Consider the following 20,816-nt stretch of genomic DNA (forward strand, 5'->3'; position numbering starts at 1 on the left):
GTTGCAGCTGGTCAACTTTATTATTGGGCCTTACCATTTTTTAAAAAATCCAAATATTTTTTGGATTTAATTTTAGAAACAACATGTATTTGTAATGGTGCAGTGGGTAGCACTGTCGCCTTACAGCAAGAAGGTCATGGGTTCAAATCTCATTTTAGGACCTTTCTATGTGGAGTTTGCATGTTCTCCTCGTGCCCACGTGGGTTTCCTCTGGGTACTTTGGTTTCCTCCCATAGTCCAAAGACATGCAGATAGGCTAATTGGAGACTCTAAATTGCCCATAGGTATGAGTGTGTGAGTGAATGGTGTGTATGCCCTGCGATAGATTGTCCTGTCCAGGGTGTATTCCTGCCTCTCGCCCAATGCATGCTGGGATAGGCCCCAGCCCCCCCCCCCCCCCGCGACCCTGCTCAGGATAAGCGGGTATAGATAATGGATGAATGTATTTGCAATAATAAGTTTTGTACAATGATTGAACCATCATGTTTATAGACCTTTCACTGTAACTGAACTGACGTCCACACGTCTGTGGTAGAGAGGGTTAACATTGAGGCGTATGGTAGTTGGCAGTGAATAGCAGACTTAAAGGTATGATGATTTAACTAATGGTATCAGACACTTAACATTGTGTTGACAGTGTTCTTTTTCTTGTTTGTTGTTAAAGCTTTTTTAAATTTTGTGGTAAACAATATGCAGCGACTGCATAACGTTATGGTATGTATCAGAGAATCCTTATGATAGGTCAAATAAGGATTGAAGAGGGAAGTGAAGTCTCAGAAAATATTTAATATTTTCCCCTGCTAAACACATAAACCTTATCTTAAGAGGGGAAAAAACAACCATATGAGTGGGTGTATGATTTTCCAACCAAAATACAACCCAGAAGCTTATATTCAAGCCTCCTTCCATTTCTGAAGAATATTGAGGGAATTCACCTCTCTGGGTCTCCTAAAGAATTTACAATATACAGTATTCACTATGGTTTGCACCTAGTTATTTAGCACAAGGTGCAGAATTCTTCAGGTTGAAGTCAAACTGATCTGAAAATCTGTTTAATTTGAAATGTTAGGTTTTGTTATCCACGCATTGGAACACAGGATTAATATTCAGCTCAGAATTGGTATAAAATGTTTTTTTTTTCTTTTCTACAGATACAAAGCAGTGCCTTAGGCTATTGTGAAAGATGTCACACTGTGTTCTCCCCATCCCCCCACCTTTATACACAATAAAAAAATCATTCCATGCCATTGCCTTAGTAGATGCAGAGAAATGTCCCATATCTTGAAAAGATGTGTTCATGTTTCCTGAAGTGGCTTGCTGGTTTGTCATCATCAAAGACATCCAGTGCTTCAGTACAGTCACATCTGCAGTGACCACTGGCTGCTCATAATGCAAACAGGAGACTCATTGTCAGAATGCATCATGGTGGCTATCTCTGCCCGCATAGCTCTTCCTCAAAAACCTTGCTGAAATTGGTGCCTCCGTTGAGCATGTGTGTGTGTGTGTTGCTGGGTGCATGTACACCTGTGCGTGTGTGTGTGTGAGTGCATGCGGGTGTCTGTAGGTGTGTGTGCATGTGCCTGTGTGCTTGATGAAGACAGAAGTATGATGGTGTGTACATGACAGAGAGTGTCCCAAGCAGTGCATTTCCTTTCTCCTGGGCTGCAGATCAATGGACCTTTTTGATGTGACTAGTAGATCTGGGGGGGGGGGGGGGGGGGGGGCGTGAGTAGGATGATCAGAACTGCAATAAGCCTTCAGCCCCCCTAACCCTTCCCCACTGATGAACGGAGAACTCTGTAACATCAGTTACACTCTCTAATTAGGACTGTTTTCCCTATTAAAGTGCTCACCACATTAAACACCACTCCTGTTTATTGCAATTAGTTTACCCATTAACTTGCACTTCATAACACTGTGCTGTCTTGGATGGAAATGAGTAGAACATTCTGTGCATTATTTATGAAGGGAAAGCAGCCGCAGAAGTGTGTTCGGCACATCATCTGCAGTCCTTCTGAGAATATCGCTTACCCCCCTCCAAAAACAGGCCACTTTCTTCTGACACAGGGTCCATTGTAAGCTCTTTGGAGCTTACTTTGGTGTCCCATTACCTTTCTTTATGTGATTGTTTTGAGTGTAAAAGGGCCAATAAACATCAGTCATGTGATTTTATCAGGGTAGCATGTGTCACATTAGCATGTAGGACATCCTCAAGTAAGAATACATTCATTGTTCCATGAATGGACGAAACAAACAAACCAAAACAAAAAAGAAAACGCTTTCAGGCCAAATTCATTTTTTTTTCCAAAAAAAGCTGTGTTTGAAATCGGGTGTGAAGAAAGTAAAAAAATAAATAAATAAATAAATAGATTTTAAATCAATAAAAAGTTTTTATTTTTATTTATTTTATTAACCTGAAATATGGAATATCATGGTGGAAACAACAATATAAACAAAAATTGACATATATTATACATATTATAAACAAACGGTTCACTTCAGTTTACTGTAAAAACACTTGCTTCTGAATCATTATCTTACATATATACTGGCCATTTGAAAAGCCACTTTTATACCCCCTTTATAATGGTCAACAATTGTGGAAAAAATTTTTAGCCAAAAGAATGCCACAACCCTTGGACATCATGACATCATATGATGCTTTGGCATATGAGATTCATGCTATTGTAAAAATTATGGTAATGGATGTATATCCTTAACATCCTTAACATATGTACATCCTAAACATGCTAAATGTTTTTGCTGAATGAATGCGCGTTTGGAACTTATTTGTATTTTAACCATTTGTAAATGCAGGCTGTGTTCCAAAGTCATTGTGTATAACAGAGCAATTGAACACCGACATTACTGCTCAAAATATTTTGGTTATATATGTTATTTTTGAAACTTTAAAGTGACTTTAAAGAGGTTTAAAGAGGTTAGTGGTATTTTATAATGAGGACATTTCACACTGTTTCGTTGGTAGCTTCAGCAGGATTTTTGCTTTCATGCACCGGATGTGATTTGAACAGGAACTTTGCCAAAACATTGTGGATGGTTGAATATCGTCCCATCCCCATACAAAAAAACATTACATACTGTTTGTATGTTCAGAAAAACATACGAGAGTTAATAATTATACATTTAGGTCCTGTACCATATTGTGTGATATTTTTGTATTATTTTTTTAATCTGATATCAATGTTTCATCTTAAACCTTCATAAGGAGCACATGTATATTCTTTATAATGGGGAAAAAAACAACATTTTATACATTTTGGATATGTACCCCTAGATATTTTGCCTAGACAATTGGATTTGTGGCACTTTATTTCTTCCTAAATTATGAATATAAACTAGTCTAAGTTAAACTAAATGATACAAAAGTCCTGCTTCACTTTTTCGCCATTTTTCAAGTCTCTGTGATTCTCACATCTAGAGTTAGGCTATAAAGCTCTAAATAGGGTACCCCCTAAATGGGCAAGGATTGGCCTGATTTGGCATGTGCACAGAGAGGTTAATTATCTACAGTATATGGATGCTCTATATGACTCAATAATTGTGTATTTTATTTGTAGTACACTGTATTAATCCACTTTATATTGTATTTGTATTAGGGCATTAGTTAACTTACATGAAGTACTTTAATGATGTTGCACATACATTCGCTGGTGTGACTCATGCATAGTAGCCAATTTTCCCTAGTGTCTGCTAGCTAACTGAATGAAAATAGCTTACATCAATCTGTGGAAAATTAGCTACAGTTGAATATGCTATCATTAGTTACCTCTAGCTTGCTAGCTCTTGCTGATATAATGTGAATGGTTCAGACAGACAGTACATTTACTAGCTTAGCAAGCTAAAAACGGTAAGGCTGCGGTTATTAATTGGATATCTGACCTCTTTCACCCTTCATCCTCCTAGTTGTAGGCTGTGCTGCAGCAATCTCATTCGAGGAACTCCCTTATGGTACGACAATTCTTGGTTTTTCTTGTCAGTCAAGTTTTTGTGTTGGGCATGGAATAACTTGTTTCTGAACAATACATGAAATCTAATTGCTACTTCATTTTCCCACACAATATTTCACTGAGGGTGCTCACATAAAGAATGAAGAATGAATTTTACTGTAAGAAGAATTAAATATTTGCTGCAGTATTACACCCATTGTTTTAAGCTGGATTTAATGTTTGGCAAAAACCTAAACATATGTATTTAGTAAACCCCTATGACAAAGTGCTTGGCAAAAATAAATATTCAACTGTTCACTTCTCATTGGGTGTGGTGTCATTGTAGGTGGAACACGCTGAACTGCAGTATGTGGCCTGTGCCAAATGCCCACATCATAATTGCTCACATTTGTTCTGTCATTCTTTCCAGGAAGTGCAGTAAGTTCAATTTCTGTCTGTTCCCCACTGCAGCAGTGAGAGGTTTGGAGTAATGTTCTGGGCAGAGTCTCCCACAGTCGGTGCAAGGCCATGGCAGAGTGACTCATTCAGAGATAAGATGAGAGAGACATTGCCTCCACACCACATTCACAGGAATGGCAATATAAGCATGACACTAAGTGGAGACTCGCTAATTTCTAAAAAAGTGGTAGCGGTGGAAGTTCTAGAATGCTGTCTTATCATTAGCTAAAAGGCAGCTGGGTATGTGGCTGTCTTAACGGTCAGTGTTTATCCAGTGTGCGTTGAGTTGCTGGTATTCTCTGCCAGAAACTACAGAAGCCCCGAAAGGCCAACGGAAATTTTATTTACTTATTTTTTTGTGGTCAAGGTTGACAGATATATATTTTTATTACAAGGCCATTTATGACAAGGACTGGCCTATCTAAAAGCTGACAGTGTACTTATTAATTAAAGTGTCCTAATATTGCTGAGCATGGCTAAGCACCAGATTATTATAAAAAGATTCATGGACTTGTGGTCTTTATAATGACACCAAGCATGAGTATGTTAGGAGGAAATGTAGTTCAGCTAAGCTTCACCACCATGTAACAAAACCAAATGGCACGGGCTTAGATTTTGCTTATGACAAGAACTGCTCCAAAAAATGTAGATTTCAGTAAGCAGGCCTCAACAAACATTTATCTGTATAGACATTCAAATTTTCAATCAATTATTTCAATTATATGTCTCAGATGGAGATAATAAAGTCATAAAACTTTTAAAGGTGAAAGTGCTCCAGGACACCCCATGTCTGTATCGAGATAATACCTGAAACATGGCTTAATTGCCCCAAGGATGTTTCCTGTCATGTTTGTGGAGAGGAGAGTAAGGAGAGGAGCAAAGAAAAAACAGGTACCTTCTTATGGTCACACAAATGATATCGTCTATTTCTCGAAGGTGATAATCTTAAAACTAGGTATCTGATAAGTACGCAAGCCCTAAGAGGCCCTGCAATATTATTATTTTGGGTTCCATTATCTCGAGATCACAACTTATTTATCTCGTGATCACATTGCCTCTACGGACTTCCATTGTGCACTGACTGATAGCTACTAGGCTACTTGTGATGGATGACCGCATTAAATTTGACTTTGACCACGGATTGACTCATGCAGGAATTGCATTGTGTAACTTCCAAATTAGTGTACGACACTTGAAAAGGCTGTCGCATTTGTGCCTTTACCGGCATCAGCATTACAGTGACCCTGAGCAGATGGTCAATTTCATAGCCAGCCAACTAGAGGGACAAGGACGTCTTCATGGTTACAGAATGATGTTTGAGAGATGTCGCTTAAATGGCTTGCGGCTCACAGATAAATAAGTTATGATCACGAGAAAACAACTTTTGTTATCTCGTGATCACAAGATAAATAAGTTGTGATCTCGAGATAACGGAACCCAAAATAATAATATTGCATGGCCTCTTAGGGCTTCCGTAGATAAGGCTGATGAATAAGAAAGAAAGAAAAAAAACAGTCGGAGACATAAAACATTCAGCTTACTAAGATCAACTATTTGGGACATCATTAGGAAGAAAGAGAGCACTGGTAAGCTCAGAAATCACAAAGGGGCTGGTAGGCCAAGGAAGACCTCTACCAGCTAGGTTACAGTTTAAAAGCACTTAAAAGAGTTCTGAAAAAAGGGCTTGTGGACAGATGATACCAAAATTCACTTGTATCAGAGTGATGGCAAGAGCAAAATGTGGAGGCTAAAAGTAACTTCCCAAGATCCAAAGCACCCCCCATCTGTGAAATATGGTGATGAGGGGTGTTATGGTTTGGTCATGTATGGCTGCCACAGATACTGGTTCACTTGTCATCATTTATGATGTAACTGCTGATAGAAGCCACAGAATTGATTCCGAAGTGTATAGGAGTTTCTCAAGTTCAACCCAATGTCTCCAAATTCATTGGACGGAACCTCATCCAACAGCAAGATAACGATCCAAAACATACTGCTAAAGCTAAAAAGGATTTTATCAAAGCTCTTGACTGGCCAAATTATTCATTGAACATAATTCCAAATGAACATGTGTTTCATATGTTTAGGTGAAAACTCAAGCCAATTAACCCACAAAACAAGCAGAAGCTGAAGATGGCTGCAGTACAGGCCTGGCAGTATGTAGAAAAAAATCTTTTTCCTGCACTCTAACATTTGAAATTTCATTTTTGCATTCCATCCCAGCCCCTCCCCAATCGTGATATCAAAGTACCTCTTTGGACTAATCATATAAATGATAATCAAGATCCAGATCCAATTCAGCCAAACTTGGCTGAATTGGAACTTAAACTCATGAATCATAAACTTTCTTATATAGTATTCCACTGAAACAGTCCACAAAAATATGTTTCTGAAAACAGAGGTGAGAAACAGGCCATGCAATTGCTGGTAATTGTAAATGTTGATTCATATTTAATCTGCAACGTTTGACTGTTTGATTCAAGTTCCATGAGCCAGACGCAGCTAAGCTGTACAAAATCATTTGCATAGAGAATAGTTCATGTAAATGAGAAGGACACACCTACTCTACCCACCCCAGGAAGCATTTTTCAAAATTATGTAGTAGGTGGAGCCAGGCTGAAACAGTGAGGGCAATTACTCTTTGCCTTTCAAGGCCTCCACTGGTTTAAACCACATATATTACTTAGCTCCATAGCCTAAAAAAAAGTTCATGAAAACAACATAAATTGGCCTCATTTGCTAAAGACCGCTTATTTAGGCTATGCCTATCACGAGATCTAACTCATGTGAGAATAAGAATGGTATGGAATACATGACACAAAGGCCACAGAAGGTTTGACCAAAAGACTAGCGTAAGAAAAGGGTATTCCTTTTTTAACCTTTTAATATAATGTATAAGTCAAGGAGCTGTGATGGTGACATGAAGTGCTGATATCTGCTTTTACACATTTGATAACTTAGAAACTTGTATTGTATTTACCTTTTAATTTTTATAAATTTTTATTAGAGTTTTTCACAACTGCTCGCATACATTTCCTAAAATCATGCTCCATTTTCCCAATAAAAACAAAACACAAAAACTCACACTGCTCTGGCCAAACCTCAGACTTCTGAGATGAATTGAAACCCTCTAATTAAAAACATGTTATCTTCCATCTAAATTAAACTTTGCCATCAGATGGCACACAAATGCCATCAAATACATAGACATTACTGAATACTCACTGCATATTGGTGAGCTAATTTAAAACACTACTATAAAAGCTGTTAATGAATCCATAACCATATGCTTTTTCATAACCTATATACATTTTGCAGCAACATGCTACTATAATCTACATAAATTATGTAAATGTGGAAGTACACAATATGAAAATTCAGAAAATGTTTTTTGTATTTTCCAGCAGACAAGAAAAGTCTCTGGAAACAAGTAAAATATAATTTAAGTAAAATAATAAAAAATAAGAAATATAATAATAATAATAATAATAATAATAATAATAATAATAATAATACTATAAAAAGAAAGAAAAAGTTCATATTTACAGTACACTGCCGCAGCATCTTGCTGCAGGCCAGAGGTTCTCATCCAAGATCACAGGCAATGTTAGCCCTGGCCAGGCAGTGGGGGAAGTACCCCTTGGTACGCCTTATCCACCCCTGATGAGGCTCCATGGTAATGTTCCCACAAGCCTCATCTATTGCCTGGAGAAGGTTTTCCCGCTCATGTATTTCATTCATATACCTTCCTCCTCTATAGGGTTTAGGAATGAGGAACAGGGTGCAGGAAACATATTATAGAATCTAGGATTGGAACCAGTTGCGCACCACAGCAGCATGGTGGAAAATGACATGGTCCCAAATAACAATGTATCATGACTGCTCTGGTTGCCCTGGCTCCTTTTGCCTCTTGTTGAAATATATTATCCTGAAGACCACTGAGGAAAGCAAGCAGATGTGCTGTATTATATTAGCCCTGGGAGACATAGCAGTGGAGGACCTCAGGGTGGCTGATTGTAGAGCTCAGTGTAACATTTCCTCCATGGTGGCCAGGGACACCCACAATAGCCCAGTGACCAATAATGTTCCTCTGCCTTCTCCTCCATTTGGTGAGGTTAAATCCTGCCTCCTCGTATGGTGTGTCTCTGGCATCAAGCTCAAATATTCTTGTTACGTCCCTGTGTGTGCCTGTGCTCACGCACACATCCCTTGTGTGTGCCTGGGCTGATTAGTTAATGCATCCCTGGTGCATGTGCTCTCTCCACCAGCCAGTGAGACTGATACCAATCCGCTTCTCCAGCAGACCGAATGCCACAATAGCTTTGGGAAATTAGTCTTTTGGTAGCTAATGTAATGGTTGGGGATGTTTTGCTCATAGTACCCATTATATGGGTGTAAGTGACTGAGAAAAACTGTAGTATATCAATTATGGGAAGAAAGGGCAAGTGGACATTACAGAAGTGTTGGTAATGTTGTCTTTGGTAATATTATCAAATAAACCTATCGGGGCGAGTTCTGTTTATAATGGTCACAATGGAAACATGACCATAACATAGCTTATTCAGAGGAATGTATTTTTGCCCTACCCCTGTGGCAATGAAGTTACCATCAATACCACCTATTTTGTTTGCCAGTGTTTTAGTTGTTTGAAACATGACTTACCCAGGACTGCAGGCTATCCTGAGAAGGCTGTTTAGGAAGATAAGGAAGTGAGGACAGAGGGGAGGTATCAGACAGCGTCTGAAAAGGATGCAGATCTGCCCACTGCATCCTGTTATTCCCATCAATGTTACATTGTTCATAAGAAATTGAATACAATTATATCCTGAAGTTTCCTATTATTCTATTCTATTCTATTCTATTCTATTCTATTCTATTCTATTCTATTCTATTCTATTCTATTCTATTCTATTCTAACATCAATATGTTTGCCTTAACTGATATTCTCCCCAAAAATACCATACAGCACTCATCAGTGGTGTATAAAGTACTTGAAATCCATACTTGAGTAAAAGTAAAGATATCTTACTTGAAAGTGATTCTGGTAAAAGTTAAAGTTACCCATAAGAAAATCACTTGAGTACAAGTCTTAAAGTAGCTCACATCAAATGTACTTAAGTATCAAAAGTATGTATCTGGTGTTAAAATGTACTTAAGTATCAAAAGTACGAAGAAAAAGAAAAAAAGATTAGTTTAGCATAAGAACGTTTGACTGTGATTTAAATGATACTCAAGACTTTACACAACAGTTACTACAATGACAGGCAGCTTATGGATTGTTTTCTAATATTATTGTTAATACATTTCATTTATTTTTAAACTAATTTTGAAAAAACTTGAGGTGGACACACTACCACCACAGTATTTCCGAACATTAGAAATCTTACTGGGTGAAATCGTTTTGTTTTGTCAACATAATGTACACACGACTTGAGACTCTTTTCCTCTGTCCTGTCACAAATGTTTTCTAAGCTAGGTAATGCTAGCGACTTTGATCATTTTTTGATTGCCATACAGTACAATTATGTTGACAAAACATAAAACGATTTCACCCAGTAAGATTTCTAATGTCACCGCTTAACATATTTAAAGGACAAAACGATTTAAAAACGGGAACATAAAACTTCCTTTTCACCACAGGCGAAAAAATAAAGGATATGTGATGCAATCGGAAGCCCCAAACACTGTGGTGGTCTTATAAAGGCAAGCTAGAAAGGCTACTCTTAGCTAACTGCTGAGTTGAGGTATTGAGTAAAATGTTGGCAAACTTATCGAAAATAACTTATCTTTACTGATTACTGCAATCACTTAATTCACTTACCGCAATGTGGTTTTTTTTTAGGTTTGATGGAGAATTTTGAAACGCCATTATTTTTGTGTTCTTAGGCAGACACAAGAGGCACTTCATTCTGTAGGATGAATCTTTGATCCCTACAAAGGCAAACATTTTTTGTAGATACGGCCATGGGTGTTTGTCTTCCTCCAAACTACTACTAGCAGGTGCCGGTGCGGCAGTATCATCACCACTATCGCCAATGGACGAGGTGGCTGCGTTCATCATGGTGTTTCCAGAGACCGAAAAATTCGCAATTGCAAATGGCTGTGTGGTATTGTGGGAGATATGCCTCAACTTGTTTTGACGAGAGCGGCAGTTGTTTGCGTGCGAATACGCACAGTCCGAATAATTCAATATCATGATGAAACAATTATATTCAGATATTATTTTGTAGAGAGTAACGGCGGTGTCCAATGTTAATGTAGTGGAGTAAAAGTATCATTTTTTTCTTTTTAACGTAGTGAAGTAAAAGTGAAAGTCAAAATAAATTTAAAAACTCAAGTAGAGTATAGATACTCCCAAAAACTACTTAAGTACAACACTTCATGTTGACAAACCAATGTTAACCTTACTACAATTCTTACACTTGTAAGTTTGCTTATCATTCTACCGAGAAAGGAAGACTGTGTCAATTAAAACGGAAGTTGGAAGAGCGAAGGAGCATTGCAATATATTCTGGGCAATATCACTGCTTAGAGGGATGCTTTTTGTTGACTCTGTTGGAGGGAGGAAAATCAAGGGATTGAGAGTGTGTGGACAATCCCTTCACTCACTCAGTAATTAGGGGTCCAAGCAGCGAAGCTGGTGGAACCCTATTGTATCTGTTAGGATTATTATTCTTATTTTTCTCCGCTAAAAGTGTCTGAGGCTCAGCAACCATAAGTCCTGGAGCGACCAAATTTGGCAGGTGGGTTTCTATGTGCCCCCACTACTCAGGCACTAAAAATGACGTACGTCGGCCAGATGGTGGCGCTATAACAAAGGGTTTTGCGTAAAAGGCCATAACTCCCACACCATAAGTCCGGTCAACACAAAACTTCATCAACATATGCATGTGAACGTGCTCTATACCTTTGCCATTGGCACCACCTGTGTCCGCCATATTGTTTGCCCGCCATTTTGACTTTTTAGTTGGGGCGTGGCAGTTTTCTCCGCAAAAATGTCTGAGGATCAGCAACCATAAGTTGTAGACCAACCAAATTTGGTAGGTGCGTTCCTGTGGCCCCCTACTACTCAGGCACTAAAAATCACCTATGTCGGCCAGATGGTGGCGCTATAACAAAGGATCATAGTTTAAAAGGTCATAACTCCCACACCGTAAGTCAGATCAACACAAAACTTCATCGACTGATGCATCTGAATGTGCTCTACAACTTTCCTATTGGGAGCACCTATGTCCGCCATATGGTTTGCACACCATTTGGACTTTTTCATTAGGTGGGGTGCGGAAAAGCTGGAGCTCCAAATCCAAACGATTACGACATCGAGTAAACTTCTTTACGGCAAGCGACAACCATGGCGACGCTAGTTTTTATCAGTGAAAGCACGGTCTGACACTGCCACCTAGCGTGCATGCTAGGATAGGCGACCAAAAGTTTTTCAGTAAAAGCTTTTTGAGAGGATGAATAATTACTTTTATTTGGCATGGATCCATTTGAAGACAGTATCGGGTGAGTTCGTTTAGTCTTTGAATCTGTCATTATGCTGAGAAATAGTTAAACCATTTTATTGATAGGTTCTGAGTTTCTGTGCACACGCGCGAAAACACGCTGGTATAATAAAACAATGACGGTAATACATATATAGTCCGCTTCGTTCCGTTGCTACCATAACATAACAGACTATCTTATGTCTACAGCTGCAGTTCTCGCTGCAATTTCAAACATTGAATATTCACAAAAGACGCAATTTATGCTGTACTTTGCCAATGTCTAAATAAATAATACGCTACGGTAAAGCTTTGAGAGGATGAATCATTACTTTTCTTTGGCCTGGATCCATTTGAAGACAATATCGGATGAGTTCGTTCAGTCTTTAAATCTGTCATTATGGTGAGAAATAGCTAAACCATTGTATTGATAGGTTCTGAGTTTCTGTGCACACGCGCGAAAACACGCTGGTATAATGAAACAATGACGGTAGCCTAATACATATATGGTCCGCTTCGTTCCGTTGCTACCATTACATAACAGACTATCTTGTGTCTACAGCTGCAGTTTCTCGCTGCAATTTCAAACATTGAATATTCACAAAAGACGCAATTTATGCTGTACTTTGCCAATGTCTAAATAAATAATATGCTCCGGTAAAGCTTTGAGAGGATGAATAATTACTTTTCTTTGGCATGGATCCATTTGAAGACAGTATCGGGTGAGTTCGTTAAGTCTTTAAATCTGTCATTATGCTGAGAAATAGCTAAACCATGTCATTGATAGGTTCCGAGTTTCTGTGCAAACGCGCGAAAACACGCTGGTATAATGAAACAATGACGGTAGCCTAATACATATATGGTCCGCTTCGTTCCGTTGCTACCATAACATAACGACCTACAGCTGCAGTTTCTCGCTGCAATTACTAATATTGAATATAAACAAAAGACGCATTTTACGCTGTAGTCTGCCAATGTCTAAAATAATACGGTCCATTTGAAGACAACATCGGGTGAGTTCGTTTAGTCTTTAAATCCGTCATTGTGCTGAGAAATCGTATTCTCAATTTAATTTCTAAATTGACTGTAAGCTTAGGGTTGTAACTAGGTAGTTGTTCCGTAGGTGACTTAGTCTTAACTCGTCTTAACTATTGCTTGAATGTTCTCATAGACTGCGTTGTTGCTGTTCTTGTTTGTGTTCGCGTTAATCAGTTTAACCTACTGGGTCCAAGTTGAACTATGCGGATGTTTCCTGCACTAGGAACGGTATTTCTCTCTAGGGTTTTCGGCACACTAATTCCTGGTTATGGTTATACATTTTGTTGTACGTCGCTCTGGATAAGAGCGTCTGCCAAATGCCTGTAATGTAATGTAATGTAATGTAATGCAATATTCCGTAGCAACAAGATAAACCCGACATTAGCCCTAAAATATGCCAATACAGCAGTGAAAAGGCTGCTCACTGAATAACGAAATAAACGAGACAATTAAAAAAAAATTATACCATGTCATTCTACAGTCAATATCTGGGACTAAACATTTAAATAAATATACAATCTTACCATCGGTTTTAGGCGTAGAGATGTCCCTTTTGCGAATGAGTGGTTATATATTGTCTTGGATAATCCGTTTGTGAAATGTCGGATATTTTCAAAAATAGCTGTGCGTAATACCACACCTGTTGTTTACGGCGTTGTCGTTCTTCTTAGTCCAATTTGGCTTGATTGACAATTCATTTATTCAGTAGGTGAGAGTATAAGCTTTCTAACGATGTATAACATGTCTGATTTGGCTTTTGGAATAGCGTTTTATAGGTCAGCTTAACCGAAAATTTTCTGATCTGCCAATGTCTACATAAATAAACCGGTAGGCTGCTCTGCGGTCAGCACGCGGGTCGCGAGTTGATATTAAGTCCTTTTTTTAGTTTTTTCTCAATGTCGTCTTTATTATTTGAAATGTGCATTTAGTGTCATTATTCTATCTGTCTCTGTGGCGCTCTGAAATGTGCATTCTCTGCTAAACTGAGCAATGGATTGGAATATGTGTCTGACGTAGTGTTGCACGGTATGCCAAAACTTCAGCACTTTCTGGGTACTTAAAAAAACAAAAAAAAAAACAGAAAAAAAAACGGTTTCGTATTTGAATTTCCCGATGTTCGGTAGTTCTGCGTCAAATGTAAAAGCCAGGGAAATGTGTCTCCCGCATTACTGATTTAGAGGATGAAAAGTGTAGTTTGTCAGAATCTTCGCTAGATGGCAGTAGCAACTAAGGTTGCCAAGTGAGGTGACCTGCGCTTGTGCATTCACTTCCCTGATACAGCGCAAGCTTTGACTCAGTTCACTTCAGTAGCAATAGGTGTTCCAATTTGGAAATATTTTATTATAGATAGATGCTGTATTGTTATTAAAATATGCTGTTTTTCAATCTATTTAAAGGTGAAAGACCTGTTTAAAAAATTATTTACTTTACAACTGTTTAATTTTTGAAATATTTTTAACATTTTTCTATTGTTCAGTGTTGTAACACTATAGGCCTATGCATATTAATATGTTGAAGAGGCTTCAACTTAAAGGTTGTTAATGAACCAGGTTGTTCATAAACCATGAATTCGAAAATGAGGTCAACCCTTGTGGACATTACCTTTCTGATCTATTAAGGTTATTTCAGTATCGTTAGGCACCGAGTATCGAATTAGCACCGTTTAAGTTTCAAGTATCATTTCAGTATTGAGTATCGTAATACTAAACCTGGTACCAGTATCAAAGTCAAAATTTCGGTATCGTGACAACACTAGTGTGACGCCTTTTTTAGTTGCGGCGCAGAAACACTGCAGCTGTGCATGCACACCGGACCATCTAAGTGTTACGACATGCCATCTAAGTGTTACGACATAGTAAAGGCCTTGACGGGAAGCGGCCAGGACACATCCATGGCGACGTAACTAAGTCATCCGACAGCGTCTCTTAGCTCAAAATTGGCTATAACTCATCAATATATCATACGATCATCATGATATTCAGTAGATATGTTGGGTGAAGGCATATGATCGTGGGGACAAAGCCTTTTTAAAATCGCTCCATAGGGGGCGCGATGCTGCCACTGCTTGGACCCCTTCCAACGCCGCTTGCGGCTTTAATTTGGATTGGAATGCCCGTTCTAGTAGAGGCCATTTTACATCCGGGTCACTTTTTGGGATTCCCGCCTCCAATCCAAGGCAAGTCAGCATTAACAATCAAACATTTTTTGGATTGGAACAGGGCCTTTGTGTTTCATGAACGAGTTTACATACTATGCACACAGTGACTGGTTGATGGGGGGATGGGTCTGTGTTGGTGAAACGAATATATCGGCTGATTTGTTTCGAAGTTTATGATTATGTTATGATTTACAGCAATACAAAATGGTGGTACTAAGGGACACCAGAGTATGCTGCCAAATTGGAATAAACAAAAAAAATCTAATACCTTCTTCTGTGGGTCTCAAAAAAAATTGATCCGTCCTTATGAGCAATTCGCTCGGTGTGAAGAAATTTGTATTTTACAAACCACCCCTGCCATTACAGCACCATGACATATGATATATTATATTACGAGCTTATGGAAACTTTTTGGTTTATGTCTTAGATTTTGCTTAAAACCTCAATAGCCTTTGTGTCATGCACTTTATACCATTCTTATTCTCACTCTAATTAGATCTCATGATAGACATAGCCTAATTAAATGCCTTTTTAGCAAATAAGGCCAATTTGGATTGTTTTCATGAATTTTTTAGGCTATGGAAATCTTGCTCCAATACCAGCTAAGTCATTAACCGGTGGAGGCCCTGGAAAACAAGGTTAAACAAAATTGTGGTCAACAATGGCCAAAAATGAAGTATTATTATCTTATACATACCTGTATTAGTTATAATCTCAAATGTATGAGATAAATTTGGGTTTTGGCTGACATTGACCACAAAAATAAATAAATAAATGTTCGCCTTGCCTTTCTGGGCTTCTGTACAGAACTCACAGCATCGACAGTGGTTTCATATTTCTGGGTCTGCTTGGCTTTCAGCGTGTGTACTTCCGCCAGAATGTTTTGAAATTACTCTCCCCATCACTGGTCCCATCAACAATTTCCATTACTGGGTGTGATATGACTTCATTTGCAGCCAACTGGACCTGGCCTTCCACCCAAAAGTTACTTTCTTTGCTCTTTTTTAACGCCAAAAAAAAAAATGAATAAATAAAATTTAAAATAAATACATCTTCACCTCACCTCCAGAAGGTTAGAGTTAGATTTTTTTTTTCTAACCCAAACACTCCTTGCGTTATCTGCCAACCTGCAGGCGATGCGTTACAGTCCAGAGTACTTCATGCCCTGAGGGAGCACTGGAGCATTCAGGGAACATTAATGATTTTAAACAACCAGGAGATCCACCAGCTAATCTGGAATTCAGTGCATGGGAGGCAGCCTTGCAAAAGATGCCCCTAATGATCCAAATTCAAGTCCAATCATGGAACTCACACCCTGTTGTGTAGAGCACTGTTAGGGCAATTAAACAATTTAATACATGCGATAGTCTCCCTGCAACTCTGCTCTGTATTTCTTCTCATTTGATTTGTGCTGCTTTTCTAATGAGTATTTTTCATGTTTTTCCTGTGTCAGAGCTCTTTATACTATCAATTGTCTAAAGATTTTGCTATTTGCTGTGAAGCATACATCAGAATAAAAGAAATACACTCATGTCTGGCTGAAATTAATGAAAGGACCCTGTTCAGCATGCACTGTATTCAATTACACCAAATACACCAATGAACCAATATAAATTATTTATGTTTAAAACAAATAAGTGCACAAAAGGTTTATTTTTTGGAGATTACTAGCCCCCATTAAGCCTGTTTAGAAATACTGTGTGCAATGTGCTGTATGCACTGTATTATGTATCTCTTCTGAAATTTAAAAACATAAATGCACTTAACCACTGCACGTCCCTGCTTCTTCTCCTGACCATGCTAGAATGACAGATCCTGGGAGGAGAAAAGCTCATTGCAGTTGTGAGTAATTACAGCAGCTTTACTCAGTGTGCGCGGCATTGCTTGGTTTGGGTACGTGAACTGGGGGTGTGATGGAGCTATAGCCAGCGGATCCTGCCTTGCTGTCCAGGCTGGGATGAGGTAAAGCAGGGCTGGGCGCTGAGGAGGCTGCTGGGGTCACACATGGACATGCCTGCAGACACACGGACATGCGGCTACTGGTGCTAACATTTCCAGAGGTTTTTATTTATTTATTTATTTATTTATTTTTAATGAATGAATATTCAACCTCAGGGAAAGTGCAGACGCACGCACGCATGCATGCATGTATGCACACTGTATCCCATCCCCGCTTTACCCTAGGGGCTGCTGGGAAGATGCAATGTTTGGCAGGATCAGCTTAGTCCCTGCAGGGCAGTGGTTGAGAGGGTTGGGGTGGTGGGGGGTGGGGGATGGGTGGGGGGGATGTAGCCACCTGGACCACCAGAATATCAAATCGTGAGGGAGATGCATTAGCCCCCCACAGAGTAAACATCATCCCGAATCCATTGGCAATGTTTTAATTGTAATGTAAATGAGACTGGTACAAGCGCAGAGACACTGTGGTACTGGCCGGCAGCTGGTATCGCAGCATTGTGTAATTGTCAGATCGCCTGACGAGTTAATGCCTGGTCTGCAAGGCGGTGGAGGCGCCCAGCTGTACCATCAAACAATACTTCAGCTACATTCCCCACCGAAAAGCAGAACATTGGACTGAGCTTACACTGATATCACTTTATAAAATGCTCAAACCCCCCCCCCCCCAACTCCACCACCACCCCTCGGTCATCGGTCATTTTTCGACATCCACTCAATACGCTGGGCTAGTGTTCGCCATTCTCTGTTAGTTTAATTTAAAGTATTCACAGTTATCCACCTTTTTTTAAATTTTGTGCTCATTGCTTCTGTTCCTGTTTGATTTGACTGGAAATGAGGCTTCCGACGTGTTCACTCCTGTTACGTACAGTGCACATTGCGTGTTGATCCTTCCAATTTGTATTGCTTTGTTGTCTCATATTGTGTTTAGAAGTAATGAACCAAAATCAATTATGAATGATAATGCCACTGCATATACACTTGGTACTTACTTTCATTGATGGACCGAAAACCATGCAAAGTAACACATTCAAATGTTCATTTGTTTAATTATTATGTTTAAAATCTTGAAACACCACAGGAAATGTGTGGCATCCTCAGGAGTATTTCTAATAGAAATGATTGTGAACATAGAAGGCAAATGATCAATAGAAAAGCCTGTTGGGGTGATGAAACACTGCTCAGATGTGTACAAATTATGTCATGCAACATGATGTTATTGTTTCCTCAGCAGATATCAGTTTAAAATATTAAGCTAATAAGCAACAAACAGACACAAACAGACACACACACAAATCCAATGGTGGAATGAAGAAAAACAATCATTTTAAATTGAAATGTACGGATATTACATTTTATAGTGCAATTCACTGGTTACACAGGAGCAATCACAGTTTTTCTCATCTGTTAAAAGAATGAGAAAGAATTGTAGGCTCCTAAAATAGCGGAAGTAATTTTGAAATAAGGTACTGAAATGACTTTTCTGAAAAACAACGTTTGGGCAAAACATTGTTTTCTTACTTCCTTTTTGCTTTGACATAGTACGCGATGCTTTCATGCATGCATGTAGTCATCCTGAAAACAGAGTATAGTAAATGCCATATGTAAACATTTCAATATGGGCAGGCATTTTCCAGTGCATGAAGTTGGCGAGACAATAACAGAAGATTAGGGCTGACCTTTGTTGTTCTCCCATTCACCAATTTTACTTAATTAACGCCAGCCTGCCTTCCTCTGACCTTTTGTCATGCAAGCTATCAATGAAAACCTTTCTGGGGTCTGAATAGAAATGCAATTTGTTAAAATAATCAGCCCGGGCCTTGCTCAGGCAACATGCAGTCTGAGCCTACACAATGGAGAGCAGCCATGAAGTGGTTTAATTCATTACTGCCACAGGGACCCAGATCCTTAAAAATCAAGCCCTCCTCATAAATAGTCACAACCATTGAGTGAAAAACACCAGAGATGGCTGCTAAAGGATTCTGCAGAGATCAAGCCAAGAGCATTTTCAGAAGCCTCGCTCCCTCCTTTTTTTGTCCAAACAGGGGGATGTGATCAACAGAGAAAGAAATAAGCAAACTATAAGCAAATACATTTAACATGCTTGCAGCAAGATTTCAATTACTTGTTGTTAAATACATTTGGAAATAACCAATCACCGCTGCCATTGTTCACGCTACCGTAATATTGCAGCCACGTTTACTCGTTTATTTATTTATTTTGTAAAAGAATTGTGGAGATGAACATTGCTGGGTAATGTACTGTGTAAGCAAGGGAAATGGCATTGTTGCAGAGAGCTCATGTAACAGTAATATCCTGTCTAAATGTAATTTTGAAAACAATCAGAGCCATTAAGCGTCACACTGAGAGAGATAAAGACAGATAGCACTGTGCACTTCTTAAATGAGTAATGTTTCCTCTGCCCCGAAACATCAGGTTGCCTGTAATATTATTAATGTATAAGCATGTTGGGGGGGATGTTTCTTTTACATTTTGAGAGTTCTGAATGTGGTGCGGTTGCTGTGAACATTTGCAATGTATAAAATATTGATAATAATAGCAATTGCAATTAGGAAGGGGTGTTGCTGTTATAAAATATAAAATGGACATAAAAAGACCGAAGCAAATGTTTCTCGAGAGCCGGTGTGATGTAGTTTATGATTGAAGAGAAGTGGAGAAAAGCCACAAAGAGCCACAGTGATGAATATCAGCAAGGTTTTTGTGGTTCAATGGCTGACATTGTTCCGCAGGATTGAGACACAAACCACTCCATTATTTCAGAAGTGAGAGTTTATATTTTCTGGTGATGATAATAATGTTTCTGTGCAGCTTTGCATTTACATTTATTGTCCTCAAGTCTGACATTAACAGAGTAAAATAGTAAAGTCCCCAATCGGCAACAAAATCTTTACACCTTCTATGGAACCAAATTCTCGAGGCTGTGACACAGTCTGCTGTCTAAGCATCAAGATAGTTGTGCTCAATGAGCTTGTCAATTAGTCATGAGGTACAATATGAGACTATTAAAATAGTCAACAGTGCAATTTTTAATGGGTCACCTTGAACAGTAATGAAATATTTCTGACCATAATCAGGAAAAATATATTTGTTTCAATGATTATTCAATGACAGCCTTGGACCAATACATATAATATGATATAATTGATTGATATTATTAGCTAAAGTGCACAAAAGTGTAGATACTATTACTTACATAGTTTTGTACCGAGCTTAAAAAACACTGAGGGGTTGAATATTCGAATGATCAATCCTGGGAGCCTGTAGAATATTTGAATATCAAAATGATCGAGAGTGAGTCCTTACACTCAATAAAGTGGCAAGAAAATTTTTTTCTGTATTTCTACTTCAACATAGTCTATGCAGCCCTGGGGTTGTCTTTGTTCCCTTTTGCTGGGTATAATTCACCCTGTTCTGTTTGGATTTGCCTAAAGACCTCAATCTGTGGTCAGTCCTGGCTTAACACAGTGAAAGACAGGTATGGCTGCACAGAAGAATGTTCAATTTCAAACCAACACTGAAATAGTACATGCTACTTTGATGCAGTACACAGTATCCCTCTTGGACCTGCACAATGACCATTGAAGTGGAATTAGCTCTGTCATCAGTGTATCCTACAAGAATGATGCTAGAGTGAGTGCAGGGATGCTACTGGAAATAGAGCACTAGGCCCATGCTGGATTGTGCCTGGCAGATCTCATAGGCCTGGCAGACATCTCCTTCAGCAGCAATGACTGGAATGGCCTTATTAGAGTA

At 38.8% G+C, this 20,816-nt stretch overlaps 1 long non-coding RNA gene across 1 annotated transcript in view; it reads left to right on the forward strand.

Moving 5' to 3' along the window:
• LOC118225018 overlaps positions 1–20,816 on the forward strand; it is a 46,389-nt gene that overhangs the window by 24,508 nt on the left and 1,065 nt on the right. The window lies entirely within an intron of this gene.

Source organism: Anguilla anguilla, chromosome 4 (genome assembly GCF_013347855.1).
Source record: "Anguilla anguilla isolate fAngAng1 chromosome 4, fAngAng1.pri, whole genome shotgun sequence".
In the NCBI taxonomy this organism is placed as follows: Eukaryota; Metazoa; Chordata; class Actinopteri; order Anguilliformes; family Anguillidae; genus Anguilla; species Anguilla anguilla.